Genomic DNA, 19,667 nt, shown 5'->3' on the forward strand with positions numbered 1-19,667 from the left:
CCCTGTTGTTTTTTTTTCTAAACCCAACCACATGCCAACCACCAACCATGTGCATGTGTTGACTAAATGTAACCAACTGTGTTTGTTGTTGAGAGAAAAAACATCAGCTTGTGGAGTTGTACCAAGGTAGTGCATTTATTTTGAAAGAGACTGCATGCACACTGTACATTTCCTGTGAAAACCAAAGTGTATTTTGTAACAGGCCTAAATTAACATTTCATACCAGAATGTCAACAACCAGCGCACCCACGGTACATTGCATGTCATAGGTTGATGTAGAAAGTTCATGACCATTCTGCTTTTGTACAGAACCCTGAGGTGGAATAACAGCACAAAGTTCCTACCTTGAACAGGCAGTGCAGAGGAGGCTGGTGTCAAGGGAGATCATGGTCAAATGACTTTTCACCTACTTAACACTGTAAACCTTTAAAGATCGACTCTGGTGGGACTCGAACCAACAACCTTTGAATCACTTCTTTTGTGTATGTCTAGAAGTCCAATGCGCTATCCATTGCGCCACAGAGCCACATGTTGCTTCCTCCGATGTAGTGGGTCTTTTTGGTCTTAAGACTCCCAGTATTGCTTGAAAATTTCGACCAGGTTTCACTCCAAAGTGGTCAAATACGGGCACTTGGCGTGATGACTTCTGGCATCAGACGCCAGTGAAAAAACTGTCCTTTCACATTGGCATGATATGCAACCAGTCGCCATTATTGTTTAATGGCGGCCAGCAGCATCAGGGGGAAATGTGGTGGGATAACAAGGAAAGTTAAAGGGGCAGAAGTTCTATTAGGGCGAGTGGGAGGAGTGGTGAATGGGTCCAGCAACCCCAGCCTTTCACCCCAGACGCCGGTGTTTGCTTCCTGTGAGATTGCAAAGCCAAACCCTGTTTTTTTATTCTAAACCCAACCACATGCCAACCACCAACCATGTGCATGTGTTGGCTAAATGTAACCAACTGTGTTTATTGTTGAGGGAAAAAACATCATCTTGTGGCGTTGTACCAAAGTACTGCATTTATTTTGAAAGAGACTGTATGCACACTGTACATTTCCTGTGAAAACCAAAGTGTATTTTGTAACAGGCCTAAGTTGACATGGCATACCAGAATGTCAACAACTAACGCACCCACAGTACATTACATGTCATAGGTCGCTTGACCATTCTGCATTCGTGCCTTTTGTACAGAACCCTGAGGTGGAATAACAACACAAAGTTCCTGCCTTGAACAGGCAGTGCAGAGGAGGCTGGTGTCAAGGGAGATCATGGTTGAATGACTTCGACTCTGGTGGGACTCGAACCCACAACCTTTGAATCACCTCTTTTGTGTATGTCTAGAAGTCCAATGCGCTATCCATTGCGCCACAGAGCCACATGTTGCATCTCTTCATGTAGTGGGTCTTCTTGGTCTTAAGACTCCCAGTCGTATATCTTTGCCTGTAAACCTTTGAAGATCAACAGAACTTAAAATGCTGTAAAAACCACCACCGTGCTACATATTCAATGATATATATTCACATACCTACCTACCTGCAAACAAAAACCTCAAGTTAGCAATGCACAGTGTGTGGCTCTGTGGTGAAATGGATAGCGCACTGGACTTCTAGAACACAGGAAAAGTGATTCAAAGGTTGTGGGTTGGTGTTCCACCAAAGGCAAGCATTATAAGATTTATGAGGGTGTTCAACTTCCTTGTAGTACAGGGGAATGTTAAAGACACAGAGTACTCTAAGTTCATTTCGTCTGCGTTTATGGACATTTTCTTAAAGTTTAGGTATACAGATGAAACAGATTGTGGGGGCAGTGTAGTATAGTTCAAGTAAGATACGACCATAGGAGACAAAGAAGAAATGTGAAAAATGGCAAAATGGAACAAATCAGTAATAAAGTGAACATAATTCTCCAGCCACATCTTGCAGTGTTATCACAGGCCACCTCAGTCTACAATGCTACCTCATTGTACATTATTACGACTTCCACTCCATTCCTTGTCTCGATTGTTGTTAGAAACTATGAACTCAGTCTTTAATGCCATCTATTGGCTGTATCTATGCCATCATGCAGGAGATTTATTGTTGCATGTAAAGGAAGTATAAATTCTTTCTGATGCCCACCTTGAAAACCTTTAGAGATTGACTCTGGTGGGATTTAAACCCAAAACCTTTGATTCACTTCTCCTGTGTCTGTCTAGAAATCCAGCATGCTGTCCATTGCCCCACAGAGCAACATTGTTACATTGATATGACAGTTTGTGTTGGTCAGCAGACTTGGAGTACTCTTTCAAAATGGAGTGGGGGGTTTGAAGAGCGGGGCGGTCTTAGCTCAGTGAACCATGGAGAATAACTTTGCTGAAGCCAAGAATAGCATCTGTCATCAGACCGCCATCAGCTAATCCTCTTCACAATGCCTCCAAAGCATCTCCTCACCATCTGAGAACTGCTTCTGTTTAGCTCCATAACTGCTTAAACCAAATCCACTGAATTAAGCTACTGAGAGGGCAAAGAGAGCATCACATTGGGAGTGTGCCTACTTAGCTCTTTAGCTACTTAGCCCCAAGTGAGGCTAATCAACCGTTGAAAACAACACATGCAGCACCTTAGGAGGCCTGCTGCTTCGCACTTTGGCAAACAAAACCCAAGGAAAGATAATGAGCCCTCATATATCTGTAAGGCATCTCAGAAACACATCTAACTGTGGTTACCAACATCCAGCTGAGGAATCAACAGGAATTTGTCCGTCCCGTACAACTGAATCTTTGGTGAAGTGCAGAGGGAATAAAGAAAAACTTTTAGCTCTTATACACGCAGAAGCAAACTTTCCAGAGATCTCTCAGGATTTGGAAGTGTTTCAGATTCATCTGCTGAGCTTTATGTCTGCTGTGACTCAACACTGAAGTGTTCAACTGTGGAACATTGTTTGGTGTGGATTATTTTATTATTTGTAACCCACACAAGACAATCTATCCACAAACATGTATTTTTACATTTGTGTTTTGTAAGGGCATATCCACAAAAATACATACAACTTACTCTGTAAACACGTACTTTAATTTCACATAAAATGTTACAGGTGTTACAAATGTAAAGAGTTTACAGCAAATACACATAAAGTCATATTTTAGCATTTGTGGATCCATTTTGAAACTGGATTTGCACATTTGTGGATTGCTTCCTGTAAGTTTGCAGGTCATGTGACATTTGTGACATGTGTTCTGTGTATCTGTTTAAAGGGATAGTGCACCCAAAAATGAAAATTCAGCCATTATCTACTCACCCATATGCCGAGGGAGGCTCTGGTGAAGTTTGTGAGTCCTCACAACACTCACTGTAGCCTGTAGCTCTAACTGCCTCTCTGTACACTGCGCTGATGTGTGCGCGCTTGCGCGAGACCGTGAGACATGGGCACTGCCTTCATGTGTGTTCATGTGCGTTCGCTGGTCTCGCGCACAGTCCACAGCAAGACAGTTAGAGCTACAGGCTACAGTGAGGCTAAAAACAGAGTTCAAATGACGTTTTTCCAAACAACTTTTTATGTCGGGGCTTCAGGACACTTGGATCACTACGGACGAGCAGTATGGAGATATTTTGTGGTTTCAATTATGTGTTTTTGGACGTTTGAATCTGGGGTGCTGTCAGCCTCCATTAGGTGGAGTTGTGTTGCTACCTCCTCTCCCCTTGGATCTCTGCAAGTGATGTGAGGACTCTAAAACTTCACCTGAGCCTCCCTCGGCATATGGGTGAGTAGATAATGGCTGAATTTTCATTTTTGGGTGCACTATCCCTTTAATACTGTCCAATTCCTACTGCGGCAGGAGTCAGCTGCTGTTAGTTCGTTTCCAGAGAGCATGGAGAATTTTTTGCCCTTTCGGTTTGAGCACGTTTCCTTTGTGTTATGTTATGTAATGTTAAGCATTTGAAATAAAAATGGATCATTTGCAAGGATAATATTTTCCCAATGGTAATTTTCAGTAGCGTGTAATGGTAATTCCCATTATGTGTTAGCATCAAGCTAATGGCCTAATTTGACACAGGGTTGCAGTGGTGAAAGAAGTACTCGGATCTTTTACTCATTACTCAAGTACAAGAGAAACAAAAAGTAAAAGTATTAATCATGCAGAACAGTCAGTTTCAGATTAATGTGTTCTTCACTTTAATGTTGAGCCTGGTAAATGTGGGGCTTCTTTACAGGTCATAGTCAAGTCCTATGTTTATCCATCATAATTTATTTGTTCATAATATTTTTATAATTACAAGTCTGAATCTGCAGTTTGCAGCAGTGGTGGAAGGTAACAAAGTACAGTATAATTCTGATGTATTTGCACTTTACTTGAGTATCTCCATGTTCTGCTACTTTATACTTCTACTCCATTACACCTGAGAAGGAAATATTTTACTTTTCACTGCCCTACATTTATTTGATACATTAAATACTAGTTAAACTAGTATTTAATGTATCCTTGCCTTCATATATGGGTTTCCTGCTCTACCCAGTGAGCCACTGAGCGTGAGTACTTTTACTTTAAGTATGCAAATACATTTTCCTGACACATATACTTTTACTTGAGTAACATTTCTAACTCAGGGCATTTACTTTTAATAACTCTGAAAGTTATATCTACCCCATTTCCCTCATTGAAACCTCCTGAATCTTTGAACATGTGCACATTCTTAATTCAAAAAGTTCAACTACTGGACACAAGATTGGCTGTTATGATGCAAACACATCTCAAACTGAGATTAAAGGTGAGCACAGAGAAACTTCAGCAGATAAAGTAAAGAAACACACAGACCTCATTCTGAGCAGAGGCTGAATATCCAAGTGAAGTAACTTCACTTCACTTGGATATTCTACTGTAAAGCACCTACTCAAAACTTGAAAAGTGACAAATAGGATAGACAGTTGGGAAATACAGTCATTTAAGATACAAAAAAGAGCAAAAGTCCACGACGAAAGCTCTAAAGATAACAGTCTAATAGATTTTCACAATGACACCCCCTCTAATCAGACTGTATTAGTCAGAAACAGAATTTGAAAGGAGCACATCAAACACAATCAGTGCCAGATGAAACAGGACTCCTTTGAGATTCATGAATTATGATCAGCAGCTGAAAGTGAGGCAGACAGAGAGTGAAGACAGACAGGCGGGGGTCATGACGCCCTCATTTACTCAGCTCAGTGGACACTCAAAGGTGCACTCTGCAAAATGTTTCAGTAAACAGCTGAGCCAAGTCCTCCATACCTGAGGTGATATGGACTCTCCCTTTTGTCCTTTGTCTGGTGACTGATGCCAAAAGTTTCTGGTTCCCAGCAGAGAGCAGGAGACCAGATTTAACTGTGGATCTTTGCATGTGTAATTTCAGTTACCAAATTGGTGGCTCTGAAGTCTTCCTTCAAATGACAGAAGTGATGAACTCAGCAGCCACCAGCCTAAATTGACCAGCTCCTTGGCTCGTGCTCAGTATTAAATTCCCTCCTCACTCGTAGCCATAAATACAGCACATTGTCTTGGTGTGATTGTGTCGACAGAGCGCAGTTCATCGTGGCTGTAAATAGCCTCAGAACCAGCATCTTATGTAATTTCCTGCTAAACCTCTTTTTGAAATACGATGCTTACGTAACTGTCCTACAACACCAGGCCTCATTTACATAATTGCATAGAGATAAAGTCACTGCACCAATCTACGGCAGAGTGTGTGTGAACTCATTTACACATATGCAGATCGGCCACACATGTAAACACACACACACACACACACACACACACACAAAAGCCAGGCATTGATTTGTTGTGTCTGTCAGCTCTCCTTGGGTTTTATATGTGTCAGTGTTTGCAGATGTGTGTACGGCTCTGTGGCGCAACAGCATGTTGTCTTTTGTCTCCCTTTATTTTAACTGATATGCACTCACCGGCCACTTTTGTGGAAGAAAGGTGATTGAAGTGACTTTGAACGTGGCATGGTTGTTGGTGCCAGACGGGCTGCTCTGAGTATTTACTGGGATTTTCAGCACAACCATCTCTAGGGTTTACAGAGGATGGTCCCAAAAAGAGCAAATATCCAGTGAGCCAAAATGCCTTGTTGATGCCAGAGGTCAGAGGAGAATGGCCGGACTGGTTCAAGATGATAGAAAGGCAACAGGAAGTCAAATAAGCACTGGTTCCAACCAAGGTGTGCAGAAGAGCATCTCTGAAGCAACAACACCTTGTCCAACCTTGAAGCAGATGGGCTACAGCAGCAGAAGACCACACCAGGTGCCACTCCTGTCAGCTAACAACAGGAAACTGAGGCTACAATTCACCAAAACTGGACAATAGAAGATTGGAAAAACCACATTCAGATGGAAGCATGGATCCATCCTGCCTTGTATCAACGCTTCAGGCTGCTGCTGCTGGTGTAATGGTGTGGGGGAGATTTTCTTAGTACCAACTGAGCATGGTTTAAACACCACAGCCTACCTGAGTATTGTTGCTGAGCGTGTCCATCCCTTTATGACCACAGTGTACCCATCTTCTGATGGCTACTTCCAGCAGGATAACGCACCATGTCACAAAGCTCACATCATCTCAAACATGACAATGAGTTCACTGTACTCCAATGGCCTCCACAGTCACCAGATCTCAGTCCAATAGAGCACCTTTGGGATGTGCTGGAACGGGAGATTCTCATCATGGATGTGCAGCCGACCACTCTGCAGCAATTGTGTGATGTCATCATGTCAATATGGACCAAAAGGAGGAACAGTACTGGCAAGGTGTTCCCTAGCTGGTGAATGTGTGTTTACCTCACTACACTACAAACAAGACACTTCTATTGTGTGTTGTAACATGATGCCAAACCTCTCTTTGTACAAACATATAAAGCTCGACTCTGGTGGGACTCGAACCCACAACCTTTGAATCACTTCTCCTCTTCTCAGCTAGAAGTCCAATGCGCTATCCATTGCGCCACAGAGCCACACATGATACATACTCGATGATGTTTGTTTGCAGGTAGACTTTACATAGAGAAATGATGAAATATGTATTGCTGTGGGGGGTTTACAGCAATTTAAGTTTTGTCAATAATTAAAGGGTAACTTCAGTCACTTTTAACTGGGACCCTATTGTCCCTTTTCGCTCAGTGGCAGAGCAGGATGCAGTCGGAGTCTGCAGTTGGTTTGTATGGTTTTATCAGCTTTACAAGTATTAATATCAAGGGAAATAATGACTTAACTCTAAGCATTCTAAACCTGTAAAGGTCGACTCTGGTGGGACTTGAACCCACAACCTTTGAATCACTTCCCCTGTGCTTAACTAGAAGTCCAATGCGCTGTCCATTGCGCCACAGAGCCACACAATTTGTGCTGAAGCAATGGGTTTTTCTGGGCAGACTTGATGTATCGACATTATAGTACTGTAATGGTTTTACAACACATTCTCACTCCAACCTTGTCACATCCATTTTTGGTCATGGACTTTCCATGTCAAGATATGACGTCCAAGGTACCCTGGGTGTGTTGGTTGTTGATGTTCAGAGATGTTTCATTTGTCTGTTTTCAAAATACACTTCTGTTTTCACAGGAACTGTACAGTTTAAATACAGTCTCTTTCAAAATAAAAGCACTACGTCAGTACAATATTACAAATTGATGCTTTTGTTCCTTCAGCAAAAAAACGCACATGGTTACGTTTTGCCAACACACACACACACACACACACACACACACACACACACACACGGTTGGGTTCAGGAAAAAAGAACAGGGTTTGGCTTTACAATCTTGTGGGAGGCAAACACCGGCCTGAAGGTTGGTGGTTGTTAGACTCATCCAGCACTCATGCCAGAAATCACTGATCAAGTGTGAGATTTCAAGGACCTCATAGTGAGACCAGTTTGGGTTTTACAAGGTTGTAAGTTTTGCTTTAGCTTGAGTCATTAAGATGCATCAATTGTTCTGAATGTCTGAGTCTACAGTTGATTTCAGCTCATGATTTGCATCAACTTCACAAGTATCTACATCAAAGAAAATCATGGTTTAACCTTTAAGGATTGACTCTGGTGGGAGTTGAACCCACAACCTTTGAATAACTTCGCATGTGTTTGTCTAGAAGTCCAATGCGCTATCCATTGCACCACAGAGGCACAGGTTTAGTGCTAATGTGACTGTTTTTGTCGGCAAACTTGATGTAGAGGAACAATTAAATATGCAGTACTTAAGTTTTGCATCAGACTTTAAAAAGTTCAACACCACGTCAAAATCTAGCGTCCAGATCCTGGATCATGTCTTGTGTCTTGTGTGTTTGAATTTGTACAGAACATTTCCAGTCTGATGATCAAAGGGAACCATTGGAGTATCACATTTGTGGCTCTGTGGCGCAATGGATAGCGCATTGGACTTCTAGACAAACACAGGAGAAGTGATTCAAAGGTTGTGGGTTCGAGTCCCACCAGAGTCGATCTTTAAAGTGTTAGGCAGTTAAAAATACAAAAAGCCTGTTCAAGGTGCTGTTATTCCACCTCAGGGCTCGTATAGCAAAAGGGGGTACACAGTTGTCATGCCAACAGGTAGCAATAGTGATGGATGTATTCAGATCCTTTATTTAAGTAAAAGTACTACTATTACACTGTAAAATTCTTCAAGTCTTTGTATTTGAGAAGCTGATATAATGAAACTAATCATTTCAGCTACACGTGTATATTTTCATATTGTTTGTTTCCAAATACCTTAATTTGTAAAGTCCCTAAAGTTATCAAATAATTTTTGTGGAGTAAACAGTGTTCTCAAGTAAAGTGAAGGTACCTAAGGTTTGTTTTTCTCGTATCTTAGTCAGAGTGCTCTCAATCTCATGTAACATGTTCTCTGACCTCAGATAGGATCAAATATAAGACAACACTGGTGAATCCCAGAAATCACTGGGTACTGACAAAATGAGAACAAATCATGGATATGAACAAAAAGAGGAGGAAACTTGTCTGTATACTGTTTCTTGTATGAGGCTCAATATAATGTTAATTAGGTTACAATATGTGGGAGTAACGATGGGTCACATGAACACTATTATTATTATTATTGAAATAATAACTTCTTTTTTTTTAAAGCTACAGTCATTCTGCAGTAACACAGAGAGCTGTAAATAATTATTGATCAGTTTTGTTATCATCAGCTGATTTATAAAATAAAAGGGGGAAGTATGACCAAGCAAATGTAAAATATCAAAATATCCAGGCTACGAAAACACACAAATTAGAGTCTCAAATGATTTTATTTCACTTCATATTTTTCCCAACGTGCTGCAGAAGACGTCTTGTCCTGCATACAACACAATGGACTGAACACACACACACACACACACACACACACACATTCACACACACACACACACACACACTGACCTCCTCACCTTTCCGCCTCGATGCCCAAACAGCCTTTTGTTCCCTGAACTGACCAATGACACGGCCATTGTCCGCCTGTCAGCCAATCTCAGCTCCTATTGTGATGCAAACTGGCCAATCACAGCGCTGTATGTACCCCCAAATGGACCAATCAGCTCCTTACCATCTTTACGCCACGCCCACTTCTTTATGCACACACACACACACACAGACACACACGAACACAGACCCTGCACAATTGAACTCAAACTCTCCTCCCTTCACCCTTTCTTTTGTTCAACCGTACACTTGTACATGAGCTGAGCACTGTGTATGCTCTGTGTGTGTGTGTGTGTGTATGCTGTGTGTGTGTGTGTGTGTGTGTGTGTGCTTCTGTATGCATTTCCTGACCTTTACTGCTACATCAGCTCCGACCTTTTTAATGGCAGCGAGTGGGAGCATTTTTTCCACTTTAATGTGACACACTAAAAGGAGAGAGACGACAGGAAAAGGGTCAGATGTTGTGTTTTGTTGTCCTTGTTGATTACGGCTGACATTTCCTCATATTTCCACTGAGCAGGCCTTGTGTTTAACGTAAAACAGGTCACAAAAACTACTGATGATTGTCAGTTAGTGGAAAAGGAGAGCTGAAGTGGAACTGAGACAAAAATCACCAAAACTTTATGTTTCAACGGTGCTGTGGTTAATGTGTTTGTAGGTTACGGCACAAGAAGCACTTGGTTATAGGAAAAAAAAAAAAAGGTTCATGGGGTCAAGGATCATGTTTTACCCAACTGAGATCAAAACAAACCTTTTATATTAGGTATGATTATTTTTTATCCACTGGGGTCTTTGGCAGAGATGGTTAGTAGCTGTTTGTGTCCTTGTGTTGTGTTGTTAACGTGCTGACTGGCTGACGAGCATCTTGAATCCGCCCTGTCGATCCTCAGGTTTCCCTTTCTGAATGACAAATACATAATGCTTCTCAAAGTCAAGGAGGCTGTGCATTGAATCCCGCCAAAGAACTGTTTTAATGTCAAGGATCCTTTGAATTCTAATGAGGACCGAGTCCTTCCTTCAGAGAATTTTAAAGGACACATGAGTGTATCTTCAGCTGGCATAAAGTACCCACAATTCTTTGTGCACAATTTGCCTAAATTTAAGGCGGGGGCCAATCTGAGTTCACTAAATGCTGGGAGGAAGTCTCGCCTACCCTCTGTAGAACCCAACTTGGAAGGACCCATGCTACCAAGGAAGCATCCTTGACTTTGAGAGGCACTGACAGACTACTGCCATCTGCTGGTATGAAGAGATTCAGAAGTAGAGTAATTGGCTTTCATCTCTGTTAGTTCTTTGATGTCAGTTTGGTGTGTGATCTCCATTCTCAGAAGTCTTGCACCCACCTAACTTTGCAATCTTTAAAGATCGACTCAGGTGGGACTCGAACCCACAACCTTTGAATCACTGCTCTTGTATTTGTCTAGAAGTCCAATGCACTATCCATTGCGCCACAGAGCCACATGTTGCTGCTTATGATTCTTATGATGTCTGTGACTTCTGGCATCAGACGCAGATGAAAAAAACATCCTTTCACGTTAGCATGATACGCAACCAGTCGCCATTATTGTTTAATGGCCAGCAGCGTCAGGGGGAAATGTGGTGGGATAACAAGGAAAGTTAAAGGGGCGGAAGTTCTATTAGGGTGAGTGGGAGAGGTGGTGAAGGGGTCCAACAACCCCAGCCTTTCACCCGGGAGGCCGGTGTTTGCTTCCTGTAAGATTGCAAAGCCAAACCCTGTTCTTTTTTTCTAAACCCAACCACATGCCAACCACCAACCATGTGCATGTGTTGACTAAATGTAACCAACTGTGTTTGTTGTTGAGGGAAAAAACATCAGCTTGTGGAGTTGTACTAATGTAGTGCATTTATTTTGAAAGAGACTGTAAGCACACTGCTGGGATGGAGAGTTTTGGCCGAGACACAGGTGACGTTAGGCAGCAGAACATTTGGCTTTCATCTCTGTTAGTTCTTTGATGTCAGTTTGGTGTGTCCGGAACTGTGATCTCCATTCTCAGAAGTCTTGCACCCACCTAACTTTGCAATCTTTAAAGTTCGACTCTGGTGGGACTCGAACCCACATCCTTTGAATCACTTCTCCTGTGTTTGTCTAGAAGTCCAATGCGCTATCCATTGCGCCACAGAGCCACATGTTGCTCCCTAAGATGTAGTGGCTCTTTTTGGACTTAGGACTCCCAGTATTGCTTGAAAATTTTGACCAGGTTTCACTCTGAGGTGGTCGAATACGGGCACTTGGTGAGTGACTTCTGGCATCAGAAGCAGATGAAAAAAACATCCTTTCATGTTTGGCATGATACGCAACCAGTCGCCATTATTGTTTAATGGCGACCAGCAGCATCAGGGGGAAATATGGTGGGATAACAAGGAAAGTTAAAGGGGCTGAAGTTCTATTAGGGCGAGTGCGAGGGGTGGTGAATGGGTGGCTTTCATCTCTGCTTGTTCTTTGATGTCAGTTTGGTGTGTCCGGGACTGTGATCTCCCTTCTCAGGACCTTGCACCCACCTAACTTTGCAATCTTTAAAGATCGCCTCTGGTGGGACTCGAACCAAGAACCTTTGAATTACTTCTTCTGTCTTTGTCTAGACGTCCGATGCGCTATCCACAACTTCATGCAGCAGACATGATGTTTTCTCTTGCTCTGCAGAATTTGAGTGATCTGTGATCTTTAGTTGAGGAATCGCTCCAACATTTGGGAAATTACTGAGCCTTTTTTTTAAAAAACATGAACCCAAATATTTGTGAGTTGTTTTTAAAGATTTACGTCTTTGGTAAGAACCAGACAGGGACACAGACAGGAAGTCAGGAAGTCAGACAGTACTGAGAGACAGACTTCACAGGATTTAAAATGTGATAATTAGAAGCATGTCTGTATGTTCTGTGTGTCTCCTTCTCTCTTCAGGTAGAAGCAGAGGTTATCATCCACGTCTGTGGAAACCTGGGGCGCATTTGATTTATCAGAAGGGGTAAAGGCGGGGGGGGGAGAGATCTAACTGAGGTCTTTGCAAGAGGAAAGAAAAAATCCTGCAGAAAGGAGCTAAATCAAGCACGCCTGAAGAGAGATCACATTATTCAGAGAGAGACTTCTGTATCGCCTCAGGTGACGAGAGAGTGAGTATGTGTGTGTGTGTGTGTGTGTGTGTGTTGAGGCAGGCTGTGTGTGTGTGTGGTGTGTCTCCTGTGGGCTATGTGGGGCAATGAAGGTCGGACAGTTGTCTAATGACTGTCTGGAGTGTGCGTGTGTGTGTGCGTGTGTGTGTGTGTGTGTCAGACAAAGAGCCAACAGTTAAATGTCTTCACGTTATTCTCTGGTTATATTGTATTAAGATATTACAGGTTGAAACAGGTGCACAGAGTGAGAGGAAGGAGACTGCGGAGAGAGACAGACAAGAGTGAGTCACTTTGAAAGAGGATGGAGGGAGAGAGGGAGGAAGGCTGAATGGAAGATAAGTCGATGAAAGGATAAGAGAGAAGCAGAGAGAGAAGACAGAGACGTTACATAATGGTTTTTAGCAGCCGTCTGTCTGCTCTGCTGTCTGCGCCGCCTCCTGCTGGTCACACCGACAAACTGCAGCTGAGGCTCACAGCTGGGAATATTCAATCAGGCTCATTATTATGTAAGTGGGCTCACAGATGACACAGTGTCAGCCTTGCACCAATTAAAAGCACCAAACAATATAATAAATATAGTAGAATATTGCTGCGGTTCGGTCTAACTGAAGTCATGACGTTGTCTTTGTTGTTTATTTATTTTCCATAATAGCTTATCCTGACATCGGGCGAGAGGCAGGGTTCACCCTGGACAGGTCACCAGACTATCACAGGGCTGACACATAGAGACAGACAACCATTCACACTCACATTCACACCTACGGACAATTTAGAGTTATCAGTTAACCTGCATGTCTTTGGACTGTGGGAGGAAGCTGGAGGGTGCGTTCCCCATCGCAAACTTTTTCTTTTTACTTTTAGTAGGTAATGCAGCTGCCCTTAAAAAGTACATACTATATTCTGTCAAGTTTATGCTCATGTGTTTGTGTCCACTTTCTGTTTTATGTATATATGAAGAGAGACTGATGAGGGTAAAGATGCAGGTGAGGAGGTGGGTGAAGAAGGCCCGTAGCAGAGCTGAGGAGGACAGTGGGAACAGGTGTGTCGATGCAACTCATCCACCAGAATTGCCACTGATTGTGTATTTCTGCAAAGCCCACACACATTTGTATGTCATTATATAGAAGGTATGATGAAACTTTCTGTGTCAGCAATGCTGTGGTTTACAAAAACCACTTGGTTATGTCACAGCTCAGGTTCCTCAGGTTATGTTTTTAATTTAATTCATTCATGTTGTTTCCTGTTTTACTTTGAAACTCACATCTCCTCTCGTTTCAGATCACTTCACTTACTGCCGCTGTGTGTTTTCCCTCCCTTCTGATGACGTCACCTGTGTCTGATTGTCTGTCCCGCCCTGATCAGCCTCACCTGTGTCTCGTTATCCTTCCCCTCGCCACAGTATTTAGTGTGTCTCTTGTTTTCTCTCAGTGCCAGTTTTTCTCAGCTCCTTGTGTGTCATGTTCCAGCCTTTTGTTTCCCTGTGTCCTTTGCTTGTTTTTTTTTATTTTACTTGTTGACTCTGCCTCTATCTCATCCCTATAAGATTTGTTTGCCTCCACTGATTGTCCTTCTGTGTAATGAACCCAACTTTGACCAATGAAGACTGTTTTATTTTACCCAAACTGTCCTTAGAGTCGAGCGGTTGAGTCCACTCTCCCCTGGTCCACCAGTTGTTAAAGGTACTGGTTTGGGAAAAAAAGCACATTTTGGCTTAAAACACCCAGTTTGGGGGGTGCAAAGCAGCAATTTCTTGGTATAAAAACAGTCATTTATCATGGTGTTTCCCCTCTGGAAAAACAACAACCAAAAACAATAATAAGGGGTGGGAGACACAGTGACAGGCCACTGAAAAACACCCTCGTTTAGCCCAGCGACAGTTCTCACATTTGTGTCTGAAGAGCTGCAGAAAAAAAATGACGAGTTGCTAAAAACAACCAGTTTTGCTGTTTGTTGGTGTATCAGTGGTCTGCAGCTTGGCAGGCATCACTCCAAGGTGACACACCATCCATCATCCCCGCCACCTCCAGATAACAAAGCCAGCTCATATACAACGTTACTTTAAAAACATTGGTATGATATGTATGAAACGTACAAATGAAACGTGTTTTGCAGGAATGTACGATGCCCACATTTTCTCCAGGCGACTGGGCTGGTGGATGGTGGTGTAGTCAGGTGATGGGGAAAGGAGGGAAAGTCTGAAGGCATCTGGTGGATGGGTGGAAAATGGCAATGAAGGGGTAAGCAAGGAGGGACAGAGAGACAGAGTGGGACATATATCAACACTGTTCTGTCAAGCCAGCCTCACTCCAAAGTCGTCGAATTCCAGCGTTTGGGCAGTGACTTGTGGCATCAGACACTGACGAAAGAGCTGTTCTTTAACATCAGCATGAGATGCGGCCAGTCGCTCAGCAGCGGCAATGGTCCAAGCAGGGCGGGCAGGAGGGGTGTCCAACAAACACCAACTTTCACCCGGAAAGTGGCGTTTGTGTCCTGTAAGATTATAAAGCCAAACCCTGTTCTTTTATAAAAAAAAAAAAAAAAACCTAACCACGTGCTTTTGTTGCCTCAACTCAACCACGGGCATTAGTTGTTGGAGGGGGGAAAAAAAAGTCAATTTGCGATGTTGTACTGACATAAAGCTTTTATTTTGAAAGAGACTATATACAAACAGTAAATTTCCTGTGAAAACAGAAGTGTATTTTGAAAACAGACAATGCATGTAACAGGCTGAAGTTGATATACCGTCCCAGAACATCAACAACCAACACACCCAGGGTACCTTGGACGTTGTATGTGGACGTGGAAAGTCCATGACCAAACAACAACATGTGACGAGGTCGAAGGGAGAATGTGTTGATTCTTGTGCCCTTCTTTGCTCCAGGATGAAGATCAGACTGTGTGGGTTGAGTCACATCACTCCTGGACTCAGTTATAATTTGTTCTTGGTGTCAAAGAGCAATTTAAACATATCAAATTAAGCCAGTTTGAATCATGTGAACTGAAAGCCTGCACTCAGCATGTTAACAGCATTTCAAAATGAAGACATCAGTCTGCTGTCAGTCAGTGAAACTACATTTATCTGCATCACTGATGTCACTCATGATCCTGAGCCAGAGCAGGTTATTAACTAAAGAATCTGCAGCTTTTAAATCTGCATGTAATTAATTTTGAAAACCATTCAGCTCTACGAGAGTCAATATTTCCAAACTCGTCTGATTGTGTGCCTGCAGGCTGTGAGATGAGTCATGCACCGAGCAGAGATCCAGAGAGAGTTTTCAGTTTGATGCCAGCAAGCATGTTGTCAGACTGAGGGCGCTTCATTCACAAACTGAACTCCAAACAGTTTCAGAAGGCAGACCACAATAACCCTCTTCTTCAGGAAGATCTGGATCAGCTGATCTGACCTGTGGACAGAAAGAGACAGTGATTCTCTCTTTTTATTGACTGATCAGCATCAATAAACAAACACCATCAATCTTCATATTATTTCCTCGCTCCTCCAGTTTCCCTTTTCTGTCTGCTGTCCTCAGAGTTCAGGTCATCGCTGGGATACACACATCAGTCTGGATGAGACTCAAACCTCAAACTCTCCCTCCTTCCTCTTTCTCTCTTTCTCCTCCTCCTTTTTTATGCCAGATCCCAACCTGCATGTACGTCATGCGTGGTGCACCAATTTCAGCAGAGTACCCTGCTTTTGTTAGTACACTTCCATGTAGTACACTACACTATGTACTTCTTGCATGGTGCACTAATTTCAGCAGGGTAGTGTTGTCTCAAATTGTGGAGCATTATCGCCAACATTTGGCCGCTATCTCTTCCCACACATGAACCAAACTTGTGCCACAATGTCAGTGCTGATTAAAATGTAGGCTACCAATGTGCCGCTGTGGCTAGGAGCAAGTTAGCTAGGTGGTGAATGCTAATGTTAGCATTTTCATCATTGTTTGCGGTACCAAATCATCACAGAGCCAACAAACATTTCTGACTGTCACAGCTCAGGTTCCTCAGGTTCTGTTTTTTTATTTCATTCATTCATGTTGTTTCCTGTTTTACTTTGAAACTCACATCTCCTCTCGTTTCAGATCACTTCACTTCCTGCCCCTGTGTGTTTTCCCTCCCTTTTGATGACATCACCTGTGTCTGATTGTCTGTCCCGCCCTGCAAGGCAATGCAAAAGTAGTGCGAGGCAATGCAAAAGTCAGTCCAAAAAAATCTCCCGACTTGACCATTAAGGAGCTCCGTATCTAACCCATTCTGTTTGTTGTTGGTTATATCCTTAAAAACTCCGACTTTATTCTCGTAATATTACGACTTTATTCTCATTAAATTATGACTTTATTTTCATAATATTCCGACTTAATTCTCATTAAATTGTGATTTTGTTCTTGTAATATTACGAGTTTTTTCTCGTAATATTACGACTTTATTCTCATAATATTACGACTTTATTCTCATAATATTATGACTTTTTTCTCATTAAATTACGACTTTATCTCATAATATTACGACTTTATTTTTGTAATATTACGACTTTTTTCTTGTAATATTACGACTTCATTCTCATAATATTATGACTTTATTCTCTCAATCTCTGAATTTCTTTTCTTCAATGTGGCCCTAATACTCCGTCGTAGTTGATTCCATAGTTTCAATTAGATTTGTGTACAAAAAAAAAGTCTGTAATCTATAATACTGTTGTCCAGAAGAGCTGCAGTAAATGGATTGTACATAATAACTCAAAAGTATTTTGTCCAAATAGTGTCAATATTAGTTGGTGTAGTTTAGGCCACGGTGAGCTCCTGCATGTGTTTTTATTCGTGGTCAACATTTTATATGAGTGCTGATGTAATGAGACACATTCTGAGAAAGATAATCTTTAAAATATGAAACTCTCAAATTACCAAAGCAAGAAACAGCCACTGAACAGTAATAAAACTACATCAAAAAACAGCTCTGAGGCCTCAACAGAAGGCTCATTGGACTGTGTTGAAACCCAGCCCAAAGATACACTACGTTACACTGCAACCAGCCAACAAAGTGACTCAATAGTACTGAAACCCAGCCAGTAAACTAGCACAGTTTTGAGATCGAGCCCTGAGGCCATTGGTCAGAGTATTGAGATGCAGCCAGGAGCCAGTGAAATGTCTAACACACATTGCAGGGCAGACACAGAACTGAAACCCAGCCGACACAGCGAGCGGACATGGAAGGAGAGATGAGCAGTTGCCAAAAGGCAGAGTGAGAGAAGAACTGAAACCCGTCCAAAAAGCCCTACGAGTGAACTCCCGCCGTGCTTACTAATCAGCGACAGTACAGACAGTGAGCCAGCAGACAGAGAGGGAGAGTCCAGCTCACTGAGCAGTCTGGGGCCTCATGATGTTTTGCTGATTCATGCTGAGACGAGCTGAGAGTCTGACAGAAACACTCACACCTGATGTGGCGGCTAATATGAATAACCCAGCTGGACTCATTCAGTGTTGTAAGACAACAACAAGATGACCTCTGCTTCCTCTCATGCTGTGCAAAAACCTCCTTCACTGGGATTGGCTGAAACAAAAGTCCGCCCACGACCCCTAACGGTGCAGTCACCCTAGATTTGGGTCCTCATTCATTTCAGTGAGAAACAGGGGGAGACGTCGTCACTTCCTGTCCCTAATTAACCCCGCCTGGTTCAGATATCAGCAGTGGTGGAAAGTAACTGAGTACCTGTACTTTATACTTCTACTCTACATCTCACAGGGAAATACTGTACTTTTACTGCACTCCATTTATCTGACAGCTTTGGTTACTTCATAGATTCAGATTATTAATACAAAGTAGGCCCGCGTCCTCGTGTCTACGACCAAATCACAGCCGTGCTTACATTCAGTCCAGCAGTGTGTGCCAACAAGTGCCATTTAACAACAGCAGAAAGCGGCAGCAGGTTATGATATGTATATTTATTTCATGACTTATTTGGTTATATTTAACTTTCATCCTTGTCCTGCCATGTTTCTCCTGACGCTGCCGGGTGCCATTAAACTATCACGGAAACTGGCCGCGATTCATGCCAGCTTTAAAGGACGCTTTTCTCTGATGCCGTAAGTCACTGCCCAAGCGCCGGATTTTGACGACTTCGGAGTGAGACCAGTCTCCATCTACAGAGTCACCATGTTGTGCTGCCATGTTTCTGCAGTAGCTCAGAACGGACAAACCAAACACTGGCTCTTGATGGGGACATTCATGTTTCCATGTCAACCACTGTAGTAAGAAGCCCCTCTGAAACGAGTAGTGTCAGTGTTTTTACTGGTTTAAGGGCCTGTTTATACGGTTCTGTTTATTTCTGAAAACAGGTATTTATCTTTGCGTTTGCACCTGTCATTTACACAAAAGCGCTGTTTTTCTCAATGAAAATGGAGATTTTTAAAAAGGCCTTCCAATGTGAAAGTTTGTGCCCATTAGGCGCCCGGTAACCACAACAACAATGGCGGATATGTGCCGGGTTGTTTGCATCGTGTTAGCACTTTTGGGACTACTTACGAGCGTACAACTGAACTTAGCACTGCTGCACCAACATCACCGCTACATCGGCGCACAAAGACGTCTGCTGTGCCCAATATTAGTCAGTGCATAGCAGCTAACTATGCTACATGAGGTTCAAATGTAGTTTATCATTGTTTTTATCACTAGTGCCATGAGGAAAACAAATCACTGTGCAGGGGCAGAACGTTCTTCTATGGTGTTTGATGTATGGCGTATCGCCACCTACTGGCCTGGCGTGCTAATTACAGCAAAAAGCTGCAGTTTTTGCTTTTTCATGTAAACAGGGATATCGCTTTCACAACTGATCACATAAACCATTTTTTTTTTATACAAAAGAAATAAAAATCAGTTTTTATTTGTATCGGTATCCCTGTAAACAAGGCTTTAATGACCTGGTCCATTTGTTCTGGAGAGGAAGAGACCTCGGTGGATAATTCAGCTCTGCTACAGCTGTGTGTGTTTTCTTCCTGTCCAGGTGTGCTGCATTGCTTAAGGAGGTCCATTGCACCTGGTGTGGAGGAGGTGCTTAAGAGCTCCTGTACCAGCAGCAGAGCAGAGAGGCTTCTGGCGCTGGTCCTGCTGCCCTTGCTGCCTCACAGCCTGCGATTT

General features: G+C 42.7%; 8 non-coding genes across 8 annotated transcripts; 1 reads left to right on the forward strand and 7 right to left on the reverse strand.

Moving 5' to 3' along the window:
* Nucleotides 1–434: 434 nt before the first annotated feature.
* On the reverse strand, nucleotides 435–526 carry trnar-ucu (transfer RNA arginine (anticodon UCU)). Its single transcript is given in 2 exon segments — nucleotides 435–470; nucleotides 490–526. It is a non-coding gene; the product is annotated as a tRNA-Arg (tRNA).
* Nucleotides 527–1,280: 754 nt separating this feature from the next.
* On the reverse strand, nucleotides 1,281–1,372 carry trnar-ucu (transfer RNA arginine (anticodon UCU)). The gene is given in 2 exon segments: nucleotides 1,281–1,316; nucleotides 1,336–1,372. It is a non-coding gene; the product is annotated as a tRNA-Arg (tRNA).
* A 5,489-nt stretch (nucleotides 1,373–6,861) lies between these two features.
* trnar-ucu (transfer RNA arginine (anticodon UCU)) lies at nucleotides 6,862–6,953 on the reverse strand. The gene is given in 2 exon segments: nucleotides 6,862–6,897; nucleotides 6,917–6,953. It is a non-coding gene; the product is annotated as a tRNA-Arg (tRNA).
* A 284-nt stretch (nucleotides 6,954–7,237) lies between these two features.
* On the reverse strand, nucleotides 7,238–7,329 carry trnar-ucu (transfer RNA arginine (anticodon UCU)). The gene is given in 2 exon segments: nucleotides 7,238–7,273; nucleotides 7,293–7,329. It is a non-coding gene; the product is annotated as a tRNA-Arg (tRNA).
* A 699-nt stretch (nucleotides 7,330–8,028) lies between these two features.
* trnar-ucu (transfer RNA arginine (anticodon UCU)) lies at nucleotides 8,029–8,120 on the reverse strand. The gene is given in 2 exon segments: nucleotides 8,029–8,064; nucleotides 8,084–8,120. It is a non-coding gene; the product is annotated as a tRNA-Arg (tRNA).
* Nucleotides 8,121–8,342: 222 nt separating this feature from the next.
* Nucleotides 8,343–8,434, forward strand: trnar-ucu (transfer RNA arginine (anticodon UCU)). The gene is given in 2 exon segments: nucleotides 8,343–8,379; nucleotides 8,399–8,434. It is a non-coding gene; the product is annotated as a tRNA-Arg (tRNA).
* Nucleotides 8,435–10,776: 2,342 nt separating this feature from the next.
* Nucleotides 10,777–10,868, reverse strand: trnar-ucu (transfer RNA arginine (anticodon UCU)). The gene is given in 2 exon segments: nucleotides 10,777–10,812; nucleotides 10,832–10,868. It is a non-coding gene; the product is annotated as a tRNA-Arg (tRNA).
* A 595-nt stretch (nucleotides 10,869–11,463) lies between these two features.
* trnar-ucu (transfer RNA arginine (anticodon UCU)) lies at nucleotides 11,464–11,555 on the reverse strand. Its single transcript is given in 2 exon segments — nucleotides 11,464–11,499; nucleotides 11,519–11,555. It is a non-coding gene; the product is annotated as a tRNA-Arg (tRNA).
* Between the last annotated feature and the right edge of the window lie 8,112 nt (nucleotides 11,556–19,667).

This window comes from Epinephelus lanceolatus, chromosome 4 (genome assembly GCF_041903045.1).
Source record: "Epinephelus lanceolatus isolate andai-2023 chromosome 4, ASM4190304v1, whole genome shotgun sequence".
In the NCBI taxonomy this organism is placed as follows: Eukaryota; Metazoa; Chordata; class Actinopteri; order Perciformes; family Serranidae; genus Epinephelus; species Epinephelus lanceolatus.